This window comes from Triticum urartu, chromosome 6A (genome assembly GCF_056163025.1).
Source record: "Triticum urartu cultivar PI428250 chromosome 6A, HENAU_Tu73, whole genome shotgun sequence".
Lineage (NCBI taxonomy): Eukaryota > Viridiplantae > Streptophyta > Magnoliopsida > Poales > Poaceae > Triticum > Triticum urartu.
Genome location: NC_141878.1, coordinates 85868997 through 85883777, shown reverse-complemented (window position 1 = coordinate 85883777; position 14781 = coordinate 85868997).

Sequence of the window (14781 nt, the reverse complement as noted above, 5' to 3'; positions counted from 1 at the left end):
CCTGCATCTTCAGGTAAGTTGGTGGCCAAGGTAGGCAAACCTCCCAGGTTTGGTTCCTGTCCATACAATGCTTGAAATGGTGAAGTGTTGAGGGAGGAGTGGTAGGTTGTGTTATACCAGAACTCCGCGGTTGACAACCACTTGGGCCATTGCTTGGGTGTCTCGTGGACAGCACAACGAAGATACATTTCAAGGCACTGGTCACCCGCTCACTTTGCCCATCGGTCTGGGGATGGTAGGCCGTGGAGTAACTCAATTTTGTACTAGCAGCATCAAGTATTGCCCGCCACATTTTACTGGTGAAGACACTATCTCTGTCAGAGATGATGTAATGGGGCACTTCGTGCAACTTGATGATGTTGTCCCAGAAGGCACGCGCGACGGTAGTAGTAGTGTATGGGTGACGATGTGGCACAAAGTGCGCATACTTGGTGAACCGGTCGACGACGACCACGATCACCTCGTATCCATCGGATGTCGGCAATCCGTCGTTGAAATCCATTGTCAAATTCTTCCATGGCTGAGTGGGTATTGGTAGTGGCTGAAGCAGACCCGGCGTCCAGATATGTTCAGACTTCGCATGTTGACAGACTGTACACTGTCTCACGAAATCTTCCACGGCCGGTTTGAGACCACGCCAAGTGAATTGTTTCTTGAGGCGTTGATAAGTGGCCGTGGCTCCTGAATGTCCTCCGACCGCACTCGCGTGAAACGCACTGATCAGCTTGGTCTGTAGGGCAGTGTTCGCTCTGATCCAGAGTCTGCCATGATGGCGAATCACCCCTTGGTGTAGCTCGTAACCTTGGTCATCTGGACTGCACAGGGCCAACCGCTGCAGCATGGCTTGCGCGTCGGGACCTGTCTCATAAGAGTTAGCAACCTCTTGGAGCCATTGGGGCTGGTAGACGGACAGTGCTTCGACAGACAATAAGTGGCCGACGCGGGACAAGGCATTAGCCGCGCCGTTGTCTTGGCCCCGGCGATATCTGAAGGAGAACTGTAACCCCACCATTTTTGACATAGCCTTGCGCTGAAGCTCTGTTTCCAACTGTTGATCTCCCAAACTGCACAAACTTTTGTGATCAGTGATAATGACGAAGGGGGCTCTCTGCAGATAGGCACGCCATTTGTCGACGGCCATGATGACAGCGAGAAACTCTTTCTCGTAAATGGACAGACGCTGATTGCGGACCCCCAATGCTTTGCTGAGGTATGCCACTGGGTGACCATCTTGGACCAGCACCGCGCCCACTCCGGTGTCGCAAGCATCCGTTTCGATGGAAAACGGGCGTGAAAAATCCGGTAGTGCCAAGACCGGGGTATTGACCATAGCTTGCTTGAGGAGGTCGAAGGCGACATGGGCTTGTTCAGACCAGAGAAATCCCTTCTTAGTGAGCAGCTGCGTGAGTGGCTTGGCGATGATCCCGTATCTTGGAACGAACTTGCGATAGTACCCAGTGAGACCTAGGAATCCCTGCAGCTCCGTGGCATTTGTTGGTGTAGGCCATGAACACATGGCGCTGGTCTTGCTGGCATCCGTTGCCACGCCTTCCATGGAAATCACATGGCCAAGGTATCCGATGCGAGGTTGGGCAAATGAGCACTTGGATTCCTTGGCGTACAGTTGATGTTGTCGCAAGAGAGTCAACACCGTGCGCAAATGCTCGACATGTTCCTGCAATGTATGACTGAACACCAGAATGTCATCCAGAAAACTTATGACATACTTACGGTACGGTCCAGAGAGGAGAGCATTCATGAGGCATTGGAATGTTGGAGGTCCATTTGTGACTCCGAACGGCATCACGCGAAACTTGAAGTGCCCGTGATGAGTTTTGAAGGCCATCTTTGCTTCATCACCCTCCCGCATGCGGATCTGATGATAACCTGAACGCAAATCGATCTTGGAGAAGAATGCCGCACCCGCCAATTCATCCAGTAACTCGTCGATAACCGGAAGGGGAAATTTTTCTTGATAGTGACTGCGTTCAATCTTCGATAATCCACGCAGAATCACCAGGATCCATCCTTTTTCTTGACCAACAGGACCGGCGCAGCAAACGGGCTCATGCTATGGGTGATGAGGCCCTTGCGGAGCATTTCAGCAACCTGTCACTCGATCTCATCTTTTTGCAGTGGCGAATACCGGTATGGTCTGCAGTTGATTGGTGTTGTGCCCAGTTCCAGAGTGATGGCGTGATCGTATTGTCGACGAGGAGGTAATGTGTTTGGCTCCTCGAAGACATCACGAAAGTCTGTCAGTATCCGTTGGATGATCGAGGGAATAGGTTCTTCTTGAGGTGATGCGGGGGCCTGAATTTCCAACAGAGCCGCGCCCCAAATTTCGTTGGCCTCCTGCAGTTGCCAAAGCATAGCAGCATCCATTGCCACTAGCGTAGGCTGCTCCTCCGTGCGCACACCGAACAACTGTACTGTGGTTCCCTCCGTGACGAACTCCATCGGTTTCAGATTCCAATCACATTTCATTGGGCTATACTGAGCAAGCCAGTCGACTCCCAGTACGACATCATACACGCCCAACTCCAACAGGCGCATATCAGTGGCAAAGTCATGACCCTGAATGGTCCAGCGGAATTGGGGTGCCATAGCTGTGCAGGTCAACCGTTGGCCGTTGGCGACACGAACGGCCACTGTCGGCATCTTGGTTGTCGAAGTCGCCACCCGCTCAGCAAAAGCCGTGCTGACGAAACTGTGTGTATTGCCGGAGTCGACGAGTAACAACATTGTCTGTCCGCCCACAGTAGCGCGAAGTCTGATGGTTTCTGCTACTTCCGTGCCCTCTGCAGCGTGCGCTGACAGTAGGCAGCATGCGGCGTCAGCCACCGCTGGTTCAGCTAACATCTCCAGGGCGCGCACTGCATCATCTGACAGAACCTCTCCATATTCCCCAACCTCAATGGTAAGTAGCTGAGCTGATCGCTTACACTGATGCTCTCTGGAGTACTTCTCGCCACAGTGGAAACACAGGCCATGCTGGCGCCTGTAATCCTGTAACTGCCGCTCTCTGCCGAAGTCATCTGCCGCTTGTTTGGCTGCGGCGATCGGTTTGGGTGGGTTCCCCACTGGCACAACGGTTGCAGCTGCCGGTGAGTGTCCCGGAGTTGGTGCAGAGTGGGGTAGTGGAGGTGGTCGACCTGCTGGCAATGGTCGTGACATGGGGTGCAGATTTGCGAACTCCTCCTCCTGAATTCTTGCAAAAATTGTGGCACGGGTGATGCTGTTGGGTGCTTGAAGGCGTACGGCAGAGCGCAGCTCATCCTTAAGGTCCAGCAGAAATTGTGTAACAAAAAATTTTGGACTCAAGGTTGCATCCAAAGCCAGCAAATTGTACATGAGAACCTCAAATTGCTGCCTGTACTCCATCACGCTGCCAGTCTGCCGCAATTGCAAGAGGTTGTGCATCAGGGACTCAAACTCGTCCGGTCCAAACTCCTCCTCAATCGCGTGCCTGAACATATCCCAGCGGAGAACCAGATGTTGTTGCCGAAACACGCGTAACCAGAGTGCAGCGTGCCCTTCCACATAGAGCACTGCGGTGGTCACCCAACTGTGCTCCGGCACGCGGTAGAGCTCAAAATATGCCAGGCACTGATCCAGCCAGACGCGCGGGTACTCCCCATCAAAGCGAGGGAAGTTGTGTTTCGGTGGCTTGGTGAAGTAATCCTCGCACGGTTGTTAGTGATGAGCGCGCTCTGGTGGTGGCGGCTGCTCTGGTACTGGAAGCAGCGGCGGTTCGTCGTTGATCAGACAGGCGCGCGGCTGGCCGCCAGTCAGCGCATGCGGCTGTGGCAGCGCGTTCGGAGGTGGAGCGACACGCGGCTTCAGTGGCGGCGGCGGTGGTGGTGGTGGCACAGTCATGGTCGGGTTGTCGACGTCGGATCTGGCGGAGAGGGCCGACGAGGGCGAAGAGGAGGCCCCCTTCCGCACGTCATCGACCTCGGCTTGGGTGAGGCTGATTTTCTTGGAGAGGCTGGCGAGCTCTTGAGAGACCTTGCTGTTGAAGGTGGCCTGCACCTCCGCGCGCTTCCCTGCCTCGGCGCGCTCCTCATCGAAGCGCTCCAGCAACTTCTCCATGAGGGCCGAGAGGTTGGTTGTCTGATTCTCCATGGCGGCCATGAAATGTCGCGTCTGCGCGGAAGCCTTGGATGGCGTCGTTGCTCCCGCTCCGAGCAAATCGAACCCCGCACAGGATTTCGCGCGAATTCACCGAAGCGAATCCGCACCTGATGCGGTGGGTGTTACCGATTTACCAAGAGGATGTGGGGCGACGACGCGGATCGGCAGCGGAGAAGAAAATTCCGTGGCCTCTGATACCAATTGTGACGACCGAGGAACCCTGGGGAGGGATCGATCGCACAGGGGAAGGGGATCGGGTGAGAGAGGAAGCAGGTAGGTGAGCAGAGGAGGAAAAGGGGATGAGAGAATCCATATCGTATTTCATTTCCCGCCTCTCTCGTTTGTGGCCACCGCTTAAGTACAAGTCCACCCACACACACGCTGGCCACAAGCGGCCCATTACATCCACTGGGCTCTGGCCCACACACTCTCATCCCCTATCTAGTCCACTCATGTACTCACATCAGGTGTGACAACTTGGCTGGCCCATTTGCAGCGCCTTGCTCGACATTGCAGCGTGATTTTCTACCACTACCCAATTCGCTGTAGCGGCTCGTCTACGCTAGCGAAACAGTTCGTTTTGGTCTTCATTTCTATTTCAAATAGTTTTCGAAAATCTAAACCTTTTTAAAATTCATGAACATTTTTCAAAAGTACAACTATTTCTAAAATTTGTGGAAAAAATATCAGACATCGGAACACATTTTTTAAAATGTGATCATTTTTTAATTCCAAAACATTTTTTAAAAGCAAAAAAATATTTTAATATGTGAATAAAATTTGAAAACTATAACATTTTTTGAAATTCTGAACAATTTTTAGAAAATATGAACATTTTTTGAAATTCCCAAACATCTTAGAAAACTTGGACATTTTATTTATTTTCAAAACAAAATTTGAAAATAGGACACTTTTTAAATTATGAACAACTTTCACAAAACTTTAAATGTTATTAATTTCCGAATATTTTCTGATACCATGAACATTTTTGAAATTTTGAATAAATATTTCAAATTGCTGATTTTTTTTGTAAAAGTTACATAAACCTGGAAAAGAAAAAGGAAAAATGCAAACAAAAAGGAAGCAAAAAAGAAAAAAAATAAAAGGAAAAACCATAAAAGCGGTTCATGGACCTTCTACGAAGTTATTAAAACCGGCCAGGTTCCTTTCAAAAGGTTCCCAAAATCAAATTCTGTAGAATTTACAAGTCGATGGTAAAATGGGCCAGCCCATCTCAGATGAATGCTCACTCACATGTATGTCGCAGCGGCAGTTTGGCAGTGAGCGGCAAGAAAATGCGGTCATCCCGGCCCTTGCCGATGGGAGGACTCCTGCATCATTTAAGTACTTTTGGTCTGTTTTGGGTTTGTGTCTTATTCCATTGGAATTCAAGCTGGCAATGGGGAATATCCAAACGGGTATTAGACTCCCATATCTGTCCCCATGACAGCCTCCCCATGCCTATCCCCATCCGCGTCCACACCCATGGGGATAAAAATATTCCCATCCCCGTCGCCGTCGGGTTTTTCATCCCAATGGGGAAACCCATACTCAGAATGAGCAACAACATTCAGTAGCATAAACATGTAAGGCCTTCTGGGGCATGTGTTGTGACTAGGTTAGGTTTTCTATGGTGTTTTTGGGCCAAATAGCTCCGATGGTAGAAATTTTGAATTACCTAGGGTGGGTATTGTCGGAACTACCTAGGGTCTAAGTTTAGGGTTCACATATAAAGCCTTCACGAGTAAGGCGGGTAACAGGGTACAGGTAATGATATCTTGCTGGATAAGGTATTTTAACTAACAACTTTTCATGGACATTAGAATTGTCCCATCCATGTCCCCTAATAGAGTAATTATCCATAGGGGTGCGTGTTGTTGGGGAACGCAGTAATTTCAAAAAAAATCTATGCACACGCAAGACCATGGTGATGCATAGCAACCAGAGGGAAGAGTATCGTCCACGTATCCTCGTAGACCGTAAGCGGAAGCGTTATGAGAACACGGTTGATGTAGTCGTACGTCTTCACGACCCGATCGATCCAAGTACCGAACGTACGGCACCTCCGAGTTCAGCACACGTTCAGCTCGATGACGTCCCAGGAACTCCGATCCAGCAGAGCTTTCAGGGAAAGTTCCATCAGCACGACGGCGTGATGACAGTGATGATGTTGCTACTGATGCAGGGCTTCGCCTAAGCACCGCTACGATATGATCAAGGTGGATTATGGTGGAGGGGGCACCGCACACGGCTAAGGGATCAATGATCAATTTGTGTGTTCTAGGGTGCCCCCTGCCCCCGTATATAAAGGAGCAAGGGGGGCAGGACGGCCGGCCCCTGTAGGGCGCGCCAGGAGGAGGAGTCCTCCTCCTAGTAGGAGTAGGACTCCCCTTTCCTACTCCTACTAGGAGGAGGAAAGGAAGGGGGAAGGGGAGAAGGAAGGAGAGGGAGGAAAGGAGGAAAGGGGGGCTGGCCCCTAGTCCAATTCGGTTTGGGCTAGGGGGGCCGCGCGCCCTGCCTTCTCTCTTCTACCACTTGGCCCATGAGGCCCAATACTTCTTCCCCATATTCCCGTAACTCCCCGGTACTCCGAAAAATACCTGAATCACTTGGAACCTTTCCGATGTCCGAATATAGTCGTCTAATATATCGATCTTTACGTCTTGACCATTTCGAGACTCCTCGTCATGTCCCCGATCTCATCTGGGACTCCAAACTACCTTCGGTACATCAAATGACATAAACTCATAATACCGATCGTCAAGGAACGTTAAGCGTGCGGACCCTATGGGTTTGAGAACTATGTAGACATGACCGAGACACGTCTCCGGTCAATAACCAATAGAGGAACCTGGATGTTCATATCGGCTCCTACATATTCTATGAAGATCTTTATCGGTCAAACCGCATAACAACATACATTGTTCCCTTTGTCATCGGTATGTTACTTGCCCGAGATTCGATTATCGGTATCTCAATACCTAGTTCAATCACGTTACCGGAAAGTCTCTTTACTCGTTTCCATAATGCATCATCCCGCAACTTACTCATTAGTTGCATTGCTTACAAGGCTTATAGTGATGTGCATTACCGAGAGGGCCCAGAGATACCTCTCCGACAATCGGAGTGACAAATCCTAATCTCGATCTATGCCAACTCAACAAGTACCATCGGAGACACCTGTAGAGCACCTTTATAATCACCCAGTTACGTTGTGACGTTTGGTAGCACACAACGTGTTCCTCTGGTAATCGGGAGTTGCATAATCTCATAGTCATAGGAACATGTATAAGTCATGAAGAAAGCAATAGCAACAAACTAAACGATCATCATGCTAAGCTAACGGATGGGTCAAGTCAATCACATCATTCTCCTAATGATGTGATCCCGTTTATCAAATGACAACTCATGTCTATGGTTTAGGAAACATAACCATCTTTGATCAACGAGCTACTCAAGTAGAGGCATACTAGTGACACTCTGTTTGTCTATGTATTCACACATGTACTAAGTTTCTGGTTAATACAATTCTAGCATGAATAATAAACATTTATCATGATATAAGGAAATAAATAATAACTTTATTATTGCCTCTAGGCATATTTCCTTCACGTGTAACAGTTAAACATTGGCAGCTTGAATTAGAATGGCATCCCATGACTATTAGCGAAAGCAGGAATCCCCGGAGCGCGACGTACAACATCAACTAGCACTCCAGCAGTCTGGGGGTGTAAAAAAAATGCCCTCGCTCTGGCGACAACCTAGGTGAATCGCTGGTGCCGCCCATGGCGGCAATGGTGCCGGATCTGGCGCTGGGCTTGCCCCAGCGGGAGAACCGGTGGAAGGTGGGTGGCTACTCCGGCGAGGAGTGGAGCACCTTACGACGGCGGGGGATGGAAATCCTGCGACGTGCGTGAGATCCAAAGAGGTGCTTGAGGCAGATGCGGGTCAAAGTAGACCAGTTCATCAATTCGGAGTTGGGCAAGGAAGATTTCAAGGGGGATTTGAAGGAGAATAAGGGAACAACGACGGGGCCAACGTTCCCGACCCCAAATTCCGCCAAAACAGTTACTGATTCGGTGAGTAAAGGAGATAATTTGGCAGTTTCGCATAAAATTGATTGTCTGGTGAATCCGTGTAGGGAGGAGTTACAATTTCAGTTTGATTTGAGTTTTAACTCCGGTGATTCCGAGGTGAAATTTGGGGAAGGAGAGGATTATTTGAAGGGTGGGAATCAGCGGAGGCAATATCAATTTTCTGGGTTACTGCTAGTGTCTTCGGTGCCTCTTGTTTCCTCTGTTTCTCTGTGTCAGGGGTAGATGGCATCGAGCACTGAGATGGGCAGCGGTCAGGAGGGAGCGGCGGCTCCTTCCATGTCTGCTGCGAACGCTACTGCTCCCCTCTCGATCATTGGTGCTGTCTCTTTGGACGGTACCGAGGTCTGTGAGGCAAGGGGAGAGGAGCTGCCTTCTTCAGCAATCGTCGAGGCTGCCCCAGGAACTCCTCAGATGGAGAAGGGGAAAGCTACGGTGGGCGGGTCATCTGGCTTGGCTCTGACCGTTACGCCGAATGCCGCCTTTGGGTTCACTGCGGCGGCGGCGCCTCCCCCGCCCCGGAGGAGCGGAAAGAGCAAGGCGGCCATGTTCTCGAGGATGCACGACAAGCCGATCGTCATCGACATGGAAGCGGCGCTGCCTGCGGTGGCGGGCAAACTTGCGGTCGCCCGGGTTCTCTCACCATACCCGGTCGACCCCAAGGCGGTCGTCAACGAGCTTCATGAGCGACGACCATTGTTTCGTCATCACCTTCGCGGAGGGTGGGGATCGACATCACGTTCTGCACGATGGGCCATGGCATTTCAGAAATGATGTTGTCATCCTAGCGGCTTTCGACGGAGACGGCAATCTGGCTGACGTGCGCCTCAATTCCATCAAGCTATGGGCACAAATCTAGGGCCTTCTAGTACCGATCAAGACGGTGGAGATGGGCTACATCCTGGGCGGCAAGCTTGGAAAGGTCCTCGTGGTGGCCCACCGAAACAAAAAGATCATCGACGAGCATCTCCGTGTCCGGGTCGAGCATCTCCTTGAAGAGCCCCTGAGGAAGACCATCGACATGACCCCGGTTGGCAGTAAAGTAGAGATCCTGTATGATGTTAAGTATGAAAAATTGCCAAATTTTTGCTTTTGTTGTGGCTTGTTGGGGCATACTACTGCCAGATTTTGTAACATCCCTAAGGAACTTCGGAAGCCTAAGTTATCCAATGACATCAAGGCGCCGGCCTTCTGGAGCACCATGCAAGCTTTGGGCGGCCCTGGTCGGCGGCACCTCAGCTTGGGAGGTCGCTGGGACGACCGGGATCTTCAGGACAACGACAACCCGGAGCTGGTCAAGCTGCCGGAAAAGGAAGTCACTGCCGTGGCTACGGCGGTACAGAAGCTGTCGGTGGCGGCCTCGCCCTTGCTGGCTCCGATGACGGGTGGTCAAGAAGGCAGCAGCATGGAAGTCTCCACTCAAGCTGGTCAAGAAGACGAGTGTGTACTGGGGTCAGGGGCCGTCCAGGTGGGGCGGCTCACGCTGACTGATCCCAGTACAGCAGCTGGCAAGTTCGCTTCTGCTAGGACGCAGCCGGAAGCTCGTCCGGTTGTGCTGCTGGGCGGAGGTGCTCTACCTCCGGTTGCGGCAAAGGTGTTGACGGCTGGTGGTGGCTCTACAGGCGTCCCTGCTGGTTTGGCTGGGAGTGCTTCCCGGCTGGATGTTGATGAAAATGGAGCTGAATCAAAATGGGGCCGCTGGAAAAGATTGTACACAGAGGAGCAAGTGGAGCGTGCTTCTGTTCATGGTGTGTGTGCCAAGCATGTCCAGTTTGGGCTTCCCACTCCCCCAAATAGTGGCAGCGAGTTATCTAGTCGAAAGGTTGCCTATATTGCCATCCTAGAGAGTACTGCAGGAAGTAAGAGGCGTCGTTCTGAAGACCAAGGCTTAGTTTTTACTTTGAATAGCAATAGCTCTGAGAGTTTAGAGTACAAGAGTGAAAATGACATCTCTGTAATTTGTAAAAGAGTGTGTGGTGAGAGGGTTGAGGCTGTAGTAGGTGGAGATGGGGCTATGGTTCATGTAACTAAAGAGATAGATGTGGGAGAGGAAGATCTTCAGGAGAGGAGGAGAGAATCTATAGGAGAGGAAAAAGAGGAAGGTGGCAATCCTAAGGAAGCAACCGGCCCTGGGGCTGCCGGTCAACTGACAGGCACGTTTGATGACGCCCGTCAGGAGCCATGAAAATGCTCAGTTGGAACTGTCGAGGGCTGGGACAACCTCGTACGGTTCAGGAGCTTGTCTGTCTGACTAAGACGCACCGTCTCAATGTTATCTTTCTTTCTGAAACTAGGAAAAATAAAAAGTATGTTGAATTTTTGTGGTACCGGTTGGGTATGACTAATGTGTTTACTGTTTCTAGCCATGGTAAAGGTGGAGGTTTAGCCGTGTTTTGGGATGGAGCATATTCTTGTGAACTGAACAAATATGGTGAACATTTTGTGGACATGTACGTCAACAAGGGTGATGGTACAAAGTGGAGGTGCACATTTATTTATGGAGAGCCTAAGGCGAGCCAGAGGTATGTTATGGAGAAAATTCCTTATTTGACACTATCTTAAAATCTGCTTCCTTATTTGACACTGGAAAAGTTTTTCTTCCCTATTTGACACAAGTTTTAAATGTTATTCCCTATATGACATTTTCGTCCATTTTGAGCCTAAATGACACCTGAAAAGACTATTTTGCCCCTCATGTGGTATGTGTGTGGGGGGCAATAGCGCACACACGCAGCATCAGTGCGAGGGCAGGAGCACACACACAGCAACACATACACATGCACCAACACACACGCAACAAAACGCACGCGCGCGTGCACACACACACGCACACGCAGCAACACACATGCACACGCACACACACGCAGCAACACACACGCAGGCAACACACACACATACACACACGCAGCAGCATCACACACACAGGCAGCACATAGGCATGCAACAGCACACACACACACGCGCGCGCGCGCGCGCACGTACACACGCAGCAGCACATATGCACACACACATGCAGCAGCAGCACACATGTGCGCGTGCACCCACACATGCAATAGCACACGCGCGTGCACACACATACCGCATGAGGGGCAAAATCGTCTTTTCAGGTATCATTTAGGCTCAAAATGGATGGAAGTGTCGTATAGGGAATAAAATTTAGGACTAGTGTCAAATAGGGAAGAAAAAAAATTCCAGTGTCAAATGAGAAACCAGATTTTAAGACAGTGTCAAATAAAGAATTTTCTCTATGTTATGTGGGATCTTTTGAGGCGGATTAAACCTCTTGGTGTTGGACCGTGGTTTATGGTGGGGGATTTTAACGAAGCTATGTGGAAAAATGAACATTTCTCTCGTCATAAGAGATTTCCTAGACTCATGGCTGATTTCCGTGAAGTCCTATCGGAGTGCAATTTATTTGATTTGGGTTTTCAAGGTGCTCCGTGGACATATAGTAATATGCAGGAGGGCAACAAGAATGTTAAGGTACGTCTTGACCTTGCAGTGGCATGTCCTCTTTGGTCTTCTATTTTCCCCCAATGTAAGGTCTCCCATATTATTAGCTCCAGATCTGATCATTGTCCCATTTTAATTGAGTTGATGGGTAATGCTCGGGAGGGGAGGTTTGCTAGAGAGTTGAAATATGAATCTTACTGGGAGACGGAAGGTCGTGTTTTGGATGAACAGATTAATGATTGTTGGAATAGATGATCAGATATTAAGGATCTGAAAGATGTTGCCAATAATTTAGAAAAAATAATGAAATCTCTTCATGGTTGGAGTAGGGTGCATATTGTGTATCTACCTAAGAAACTTGAATGGGCTCGTAAGAGACTTGGCATTTTGTTAAATAGAACTGATCATTCTGCTGTGTTGGAAAGAAAGAATATTCTAGGGGAGATGGATGAACTTCTTATCAGGGAAGAAATATTGTGGAAGCAGAGATCTCGTCTGGACAAGATTAAAGGGGCAGATCGTAATACAAAATATTTTCAGCGAAAAGCTTCCTGGAGAGCAAAAAAATCTATTTCGGCTCTGAGGAAGGATGATGGTTGTCTCACGGAAAATTTGGAGGAAATGAAAGGTATCACAAACTTGTTTTTTAAACAACTTTATTCTTGGGATGCTTCGGTCGATCCATCCCACATTATTTCATTAGTCAAGCCCCGTGTGACCGATGACATGAATTATGATTTATGCAAACCTTTTACTGAAAAAGAAATAAGTGATGCCCTTTTTCAAATGGGACCGTTAAAAGCGCGAGGGCAAGATGGCTTTCCTGTAAGGTTTTTTCAGCGGAATTGGGGGCTAATCAAAGATGATATTGTCAAGGTTGTGCAGCAATTTTTTAATTCTGGAATTATGCCTGATGGTATTAATAATACTACTATTGTTCTCATCTCGAAGATCAAGAATCCTCAAACAATCAAAGATTTCAGGCCGATCAATTTGTGCAATGTTATCTACAAGATTATTTCAAAGTGTCTTGTTAACAGGTTGCGACCGCTCCTTGATGGTATGATTTCCCCTACCCAAAGTGTGTTTATTCTAGGAAGGTTAATTTCTGATAATGCTCTTATAGCCTTTGAATGTATGCATTCGTTAAGTACGCTTAAGGATTTAAGAGGGGAATATTGTGCTTATAAGTTGGACGTAGCCGAAGCCTATGACCGTGTGGATTGGCAATTTTTGCAAAGTATGGTGGGGGCGTTGGGTTTTGCACCGCAATGGATTAAATGGGTTATGGCATGTGTTACTTTGGTGAAATTTGCGGTGCGATTTAATGGTCAATTGTTGCAGTCATTCTCACCTTCTCAAGGGCTCAGGCAGGGAGATCCTTTATCTCCCTATTTGTTCCTATTTGTGGTAGAGGCGCTTTCTTTGTTGCTCAATGACGCATGTGCTAGGGGAGTTCTCCAGGAATTCAAACTGACTAGACGAGTGTCTAGTATTTCTCACTTGCTATTTGCAGATGATAGTCTGCTATTTTTCAAGGGTTCTTTTCATCAAGCTTTAGCAATTAAAAATATTCTGACGGTGTATGAGAAGGGAACTGGACAGATGTTAAGCCTTGATAAATGTTCCATAATGTTTGGGAAAAAATGCAGCTTGGAGAAACAAGTGACTATCATGGTTATTTTAAAAATTACTATGGAGGGGTTCGAGGATAAATATCTTGGATTACCAGTACCAGAGGGTAGAATGAAGGCCGGTATGTTTCAGTATACTAAAGATAAGTTTTTGAAAAGGCTTTCTGACTAGATTGAAAAATATGCTTCTTGTGGAGTCAAGGAAGATTTAATCAAAACAATAATTCAGGCTCTTCCTATGTACGCTATGGGGATATTCAAATTTTCAGTTTCCCTTTGTGAGGAGTTATCCCATATTATAAGGAACTCTTGGTGGGGAGACGAAGAAGAAAGAAGAAAAAATCATTGGTTGGCGCGGGACAAACTAACAAGACCTAAAGGTAAGGGTGGAATGGGTTTCCGTGATCTCAGGATTTTTAGTCAAGCTCTTCTGGCTAAACAGGCATGGTGGTTATTGGTTTACCCGGATTCTCTATGTGCGAAATTGATGAAGGCAAAGTATTACCCCCAGGGACATATTCTTGATACGGTGTTTCCGCATGCTAGTTCTGTGACTTGGCAAGGTATTTCACATGGTCTGGACCTTCTTAAGAAGGGGGTCATTTGGCGGGTATGTGATGGATCTAGTATTAATATATGGAGGGATAATTGGATACCTAGGAGGCATGGCCTAAAAATCTCAGCTAGAAGGCATAATAGCAGGTTAAAATTGGTACCTGACTTATTCATGAGCGGGCGTAAGTGTTGGGATGAAAATTTGATCAAGTATCTATTCTATCCACATGATGCGGAGGAAATTCTTAAGATTCGTATTTAGGCCTCTAGGGATGGGGATTTTGTTGCGTGGCACCATGAGAAGAATGGTATATTTTCTGTTAAAAGTGCGTACAATTTTGCGCTTAATTTGAAGGATAGCCAGGATCATGGTGGCCAATGTAGTGGCGAACCAGAGGGGGTAAGAGGGATCTGGGAGATAATATGGAAGGCTAATATACCTCAGAAAATCAAGATTTTTGCGTGGCGAGCTGCTACCAATAGCTTGGCGGTCCAAATGAATAGAGTTAAGCACCATCAGACTGATTCAGGGATGTGTTCTATTTGTGGGGTTGAAGATGAAGACATCTTTCATGCTCTGGTGAGTTGTCCTAAAGCTCGTGCTCTTCGAATGGCCGTGAGAGAGCGGTGGAATATTCCGGATGAAGAGTTCTTCAAGTGCACGGGACCAGATTGGTTATTGATTTTGCTGGCGCAATTGGGTTTGCGGCAGAGGGAACAAATCATGTTTCTTTTCTGGCGAGCATGGCATTTGAGAAACGATTTAATTTTTGAAAACGGGAAAGAATCCGTTAATGCCTCTGCACATTTTGTGGATAATTTTTGGACCACCTTCACGTCTAGTCATGACACCGCTAGATTGGACGCTAGCAACAAAGGCAAGGAGAAGGTGAGTGGAGTTGTAGAGG